A 6,746-nucleotide genomic window follows, 5' to 3' on the forward strand; every position below is an offset into this window, starting at 1 on the left:
CCCGCCCCCCATGGCTGCCCTGCCCACCCCAGCTCCCAGTACTTTAAAAAAAAGCCCTGGTGCTTACTGGGTGCTGCCAGGTGTATGGGGGGGTGATGATCCCCACTGCCCCATGCTGCATGGGGGGCTCTGCCACAAGCCCCCCAACCCCTCCCCACTTCCCCAGGCCCTCCACAGGTGCCTCACTGGGGCCAACTCCGACCCTTTAAGAAAAAAAAAAGCCGAGAAAAGCCCCAGGACTCTCCCCTTCTGCAGTGGCCTTGGGGCTTCTGGGGCTCTTGCACAGCCCTCCTTGTGGTGCGGGGCAGTAGGAGGAAACAGGGATCGCCCCACACCAGCAGGAGCGGTGAGTGCAGGGGTTTTTTTGGGGGGTGTTTTGTCTTAAAGGGCTGGAGCTGGCCCAGGCAGGGCACCTGTGGAGGGGCTGGGAGAGTGAGGGGGGGAGCTGTGGGGCTCATGTACCCGCTGAGCCGGGGCTTTTTTCTTTCAAGTGCTTGGAGCTGGGGCAGCTATTGCCGGGCTGGGAGAAGGGCGGGGGATGGGCCTGGCCTAGCTGATTCAGAGTTTCGGAGATTCAGCAGCAGCTAAATCTCCAAATCAGATTCGGCCAAATTGAATTGGAACGGTGATTCAAATCACCCAGTTGATTAACTGTCCCCCAAATTGGCTGAATCTGAATCCGAAGTGAATACTAGCTGCTTCGCACAGTCTTGCTGTCTATAATATCTTGTATTTCACAGTACATCATTCCAGAATACCTTTGTACAAACCAGGATTACCAAGATCATTCATCAGAAAAGAAAAATTAATTTTATAAAGCATAGTTAAAACTTATTTCTGGACTGAGTGCCTCCCACAGTCTGCTTAATGCCCCTCAAATAAATCACAGCTTTTTCAATTGTTAATTTTGCTTGTCACTCTGAAAAGTTTAATTATCTTGCTAACTGCTCAATCCTGAAAAATTTTAGTTAGTTCAGTTTTAATGTTCATTTTCATATCATCTCCGTTGTTTCAAGGGTTGATTGTCTATTCTTTGTATCTACATACTTTAAAAGTTTATATTAAATACAGTGTTTCAATAGGTAAAAAAAATCTTAAAATCTTTACATAAATTATTTACCTCGATCAGTTGGAAAACTAGCTATAATTATGATGACTGGTTAATTAAAGCTTCTGCAGAACTTGACAACAATGCTAATAAAGCAATTGAAGAGGTGCGAGTAGTTGATCTTAATTGGAAGAGATGACATTATTTAGAAGAATAAATGATGGTACCTAATCTCACATTCGTAATTATCAGTGATGGGCCAACATCAAAAGATGTTGAGGTTCCCTTCTGCTTTATCTGAGGCCCCCAAATATGTTTGCTTTTTCAGAGCTTACCTGACTTCTCCTGGTATCTGGATTGTATATGTATCAATTTTTCCCTGAGCTGCCCTCAGAATCTGAAACCATCAGTGGGACTAGTGGAGAATCATTCCTCTTATGGTTGCAATTGATTGTAATAATTGAAGGAATGCTAACAAAACTGGAGGGGGCATTTTCTTTCTTTGGAATCCTGACACAGGATACTGCAAACCTGGAATTGGGCTTGTAGGAATATAACTATGGGGGAAAAGAGAAACAATGTTATGTCTGCTTTCATGATATCCCAAAATGTAGACCATCTATTTGTCCTCAGCCTTCCAACTACTGTAACTGCTTATCACTTCAGGAATTTATACACATGACACCATTACCATGTACATGTGATGAGAATGTCACTTTGTGTGGTATACTGGTATCACACTGTACACATGCAGGAGTTTGGGGGTTTTAAATGAGTTTACATTGTTGCACACTAAACTACAGTCTGATGTAGTTTAGTTTGCAGTGATGCATTGCAGCTATTGGTCAGCTTGCCTTAGTCCTTTCCTCCACAGCAGCAGCACTCCCCAGGGGCACCCCAGAGGGCTGCTAGTGAACCGGGTGCTGCCCCAGCTCGGGGTCGGGAGAGAGTTGGATCAGGCTTGGCTGCCTGGGCATCCCCCAGGCGTGCTGCCACCACAGAGGGAAGGACCGCCCCCCCATACACACAGCTCAGGGGCTGCTCAGCACACTAGCAGCTTGCCCCATGGCCATGGACAGGCTCCACCAAAAAAAAATAAAAAGGGATTGAGCCCCTTGCTGTAACAGTGATAGAAACCCCTAAATTGAAATGGTAGGTTTAAATTAAAAACCCACTATTTCAATTTAGGGGACATAGAATGCAACCGTAAGGACTAAACCCCATCACATGTACAGGCACCATTTTACATTGTAACTTTCAATCCGGCAGCCCTCTGATGAAGAATACATTTGGCTACCTGCTCAACAGGAATGCAATGGAAATGGTGCAAATCCACATCCATACTGTACATGTACACTATACTATGGAGTCAACTAATTAGCTTCACCATAAACACCACAGTCTACACTGGTGCCCATATTAGGGTGCAGTAAATTAATCAACTCCCCTGTAGGTAGTACTATTCAGAACAAATACTATCCTATGGTGGTGTAATTTATTCTGCCGCAATGCATATGTAGACAGTTACCAGGGCTCAATGGGGTGCAAGGGTGCTACAGTGCAGGAGCTGCCTGCTGGCTAGCCCCACACTGTAGCACCTCATGCCAGCCAGCCCTGACACCACCCCTCGGAGCCTGCTGCTGACCCCCAGGACCCCTGCCAGCCTGGGGCTGCTCTGCCTCGACCCAATGTGCTGCAGTTCTGGGCGCACACATAAATACTGTGCCCAGGAGAAATAAACTTTGGTGTGAACTGCACCAGAGTTTATTTCTTTGTCTTAATTGCATGTGTAAATACACCCACTGTGTGCTTTCAGAGCTTCCAGGTGCAGATACTGTACTTACGCTGGTCTGAGCACAGGGCCTCCTTTCTTCATGTACCTTTGGGGACCAAGTGCCTCTGCTCCCTTTTCACACCTGCTACAGGACATGACCAGCATATCAGGTGTGACATGTCCTGTGGTATAGGCCTTCCTCTTGGCTCAGCGGACACCACAGTATGAAGATTGACATCTTATTGATATTGCCTGTATGAGCTCTTTCAGATTATAGTTTTAGACTCAGGAAAGAGTTAACAGGATTTTTTCAAGAAGTAGGTGAAATCTTGGTGTTCTGCATCTTACAGGGTCATCAACTGAAATCTGATTTTGAGGAAACAATGAATTGCAGTAAACCTATATTGCTGTATACATTCTTGTTTCTCTCCTTTCCAACAACAAGCAGCATCTGAGACTCCGCAAGGAGTCTGTTCAATAAAGTACTTAAAATTTTGAGTAACGAGATACCTGGAGTGCAGTTATTTCTTGTCATGTCCTGGTCTAAGAGTTTGTGTTTTGTGGTGGTAGTAGTAGCAGTTACAGACAGGGTAACTATAATTATCACTACTGAAATCACAACCTCTGAGCCACCTGAGAAAAATATTAGAAAAATAAATGTAGCTATTTAATGTTTTGTTCACATATTAGGCTTGATATTTTTCCTACTGCTTTTCTGAGAGCAGGGTTTGCTTTGATCAACAAGCAGTTGATCCAAAGCAATGGTGGCAACATGTTCTCTTCTGGAAAATGACATGACTCTTCACCTTCAGATGACAGTATCTTCAGTAATGGGAATGTGGGTGCAGATCAAGAGCAAGTAATTCTGCTCCTTTTCAGTCTGGTTGATGATTTTGGTAATACTTAAGCTGTGTCTAGAAATCTCTGATGACTTTCTCATTGAAACCTCCTGCATAAGGATAACAGCATCACTTTGTCTTTCCTTATTCCTGGTTGTTCACCTCTTGCTTGATGACATGTAAAGAGCTGGGGGAGTAATGGTAGCAGTTCTGATGCTTGATAACCAGTGACATAGTAGCAATGAACTGTGACAAGTCTATTACAATTCATGAAGTATCCCTCCCCTCCCTATGCTCTTCTCTTTTTTTTCTGTCCTTACCTTCAGCAGTGATATACTTTGATTTGGCTACTAGCACTGAAGATGCGGTACACAGATTAACCTAAGGTATCTAATACATGATCATTTTGGCTCTGATAGAAGTAATCCCTGAAAAGCTGGTGTTAAGGTGCAGTTGCTATTTTATGAAGAAAACCTCATTATCTGATTTTTTTTTTGCGGGGGCAGGAGGCAGAATTATTCTCACATGCAAATAAAAGCTTTGCTATCTTGTGACCCAAATCAGCATGAAGGTATTTTTGTCATAAGAATAAAATAACCAGTCTCTGAAACAGTTTCTGAGCATATCAAGCAAACATCTTTCAACACTATCCAGCAGACCTATTCAGTAATTTGATTTGTAGGGAGAGGTGGAGTCAGAGACGTTGCTTTTCCACATCCTTCCTATCAGACTCTCTTCTCTGACTCTTAATATTCAATTGTTTCTGATGTAGGGAATCTATTTGCCTTTCATCTATATATTTTTTAGTGATTTACATTATAATTTCTAAACTTATTACCACATGCTATTTCTCCTGGGTGTTGAGACAGGTATGGTGTTATCCTGGTTACAGTGTGGATCCCATGGACTCCCCTCTCTTAGGTGTAAATAACTGTGCCTGTTCCATTGCATCACATTCCTAATGAATAGCTTTATATATCAGTTATTATGTTATTGGCATTTTCATACCATGAGATAATGATATGGACTTTCCACAACATCTAAAATAGAGCATATTACAAACAACCCTGCTGTCAACTGAATGTGAAAATGAAAATAAAACACTGGAGCCCTCAATGGCGGTGACATCTGTGAGTGCAGAGCCAATACTAAAATCATCATGAAAAATGACAGTTTGTTCCATCCACAAAACTACTGTACAATGTGTTATACACAGTATCGTGACAAATCAGAAAGGAACAGCAGGGTAATAGCCTTAGATCCTAAAGGAAGTTTCTTTTTCACAATCAAAGCTGACATATCATTTAACATATTTTCTTGTTGATTATTGTTGTTTTTGTAACTCATTTGATTCATTTGCAGTCGGTGTTGTTTAACAGAAGAGAAATCAGCCAGCCCAGTTTCCCAAGGTCTGATTCTGTGTTGCTCTGCAAATTGTTTACCGTTTTTAGATAGTAACATTTGGCATACACTTTCACAGCATCATAGCAATGCAGAGCTTTAAGGGACCTCAGCTCTGTAATTTCTCTCTGAGTTGGCTCCCTTCCCCAAGTCTGTAATTCCTGCCCTTCCTATGTAATTTGTTCTGGTCCTGAACTATCCTTACAGTTAGATAGCTTTTCACATTATCTAACCTGAAGCTCCATACCTGCCAATTAAGTTAATTACTTCTTTGGTGAGCTGTACACTTGATTACCATCCTACCAGCCTTTTACATATTTGTTATCATGCTGCCCTCTCCAGTTTGTCCACATCTTTCTTAAGAGCCCTGTCCAAAATTGAATACACTACTCCAGCTTAGGTCTCACTACAGTAGTGGTTCTTACCCTTTTTTGACTCAAGGCACCCCTCCCTAGGCTCAAGGCACCCTTCTGGAAATGTCAGCTCTTAGTTTTCTCTTGATTTTTGACCTAAGAAAAATGCTAGAGAAATACTTCTGCCATAAAGAATTCAGAAAGACCACAAGAGGTCAGAATGCTTTTAACACCCTGGATTCCTATGTGAAATCTCTGAGTTTACCTTGTGAATTATGTTCATACACTTAACAGTGCTAACATCACGTGACATTCAACGGCACCCCTGAATGGATAAAAAGGCACCCCAGGGTTCTGCAGCACCCTGGTTAAGAATCACTGCACAAGTACTTAGGAGAAACATATAAGTACCTCACATGTCATACAGGCAACACTCCTGTTAATACATCTTAGAATGACATTTGCCTTTTTGGAAACTGCAGCCACTTGCTGAATGACATTCAGTTTGTGGTCCACTATAGGCTTCAGATCTTTTTTGCACTACTATTGCCTGGTTAGATCGCGTCCATTTTCTAACTGTTCATATATTTTTTCCTGTGTAAATGTAGTAATCCTTATTGAATTTTGTCTTGATTTCAGACCTCTTTTTGCAATTTGTCAAGTTCTCTTTGAATTCTGATTTTCTCCTTTGCAGCTCTTCCCAGATTGGTGTCATCTATGCATTTTGTAAGTATATTCTCTATTTTATCAGCCACCATTAGTAAAAATATTAATGGCTTAGACAAGAGAGGTGGGAGAAAATTCAAAATCATACCATCAGGTGGAATTATTTTAATTTAATTTTAGACATAGTTTAATCCAATTATACTGTAACAGCAGTTTAACATTTACATATCTGTTGTCAATTATGCTTTCTTGATTTTTGTGACATCCTACAATGCTTAACACATGTCCAGGAGCCATACAAGTGTGTTCCATGCCTAAGGGTTAAGTTTAATGGTACAACAATGTTGAGCCTAACACAGTTGCATCCATTAAAAACAGTATTTATATTTTAGTAGGTGATAGCAACAGACATAATACTTGTCATTGATTTTATAGGTTGAGTTTGTATCATAATATATTGACATCGTACTTTTATACACGACTTGCTTCAGGGTGTAGCTGCATTCAGCACTGAAAAACAGGCTAATAAAAATTGTAACAGAAACAGCTTTACGACCCTCCATTGACTTGTGTTTTACATTATATTATCTTATTGCAGACATCTGAATTAAAGGTTAACAAACACTATTTAATGGGTTGTCGGAATGAATGTACAGTAGGTGAAT

The sequence above is a fragment of the Gavialis gangeticus genome, unplaced genomic scaffold, assembly GCF_001723915.1.
Source record: "Gavialis gangeticus isolate Ggan-Ray unplaced genomic scaffold, GavGan_comp1, whole genome shotgun sequence".
Lineage (NCBI taxonomy): Eukaryota > Metazoa > Chordata > Crocodylia > Gavialidae > Gavialis > Gavialis gangeticus.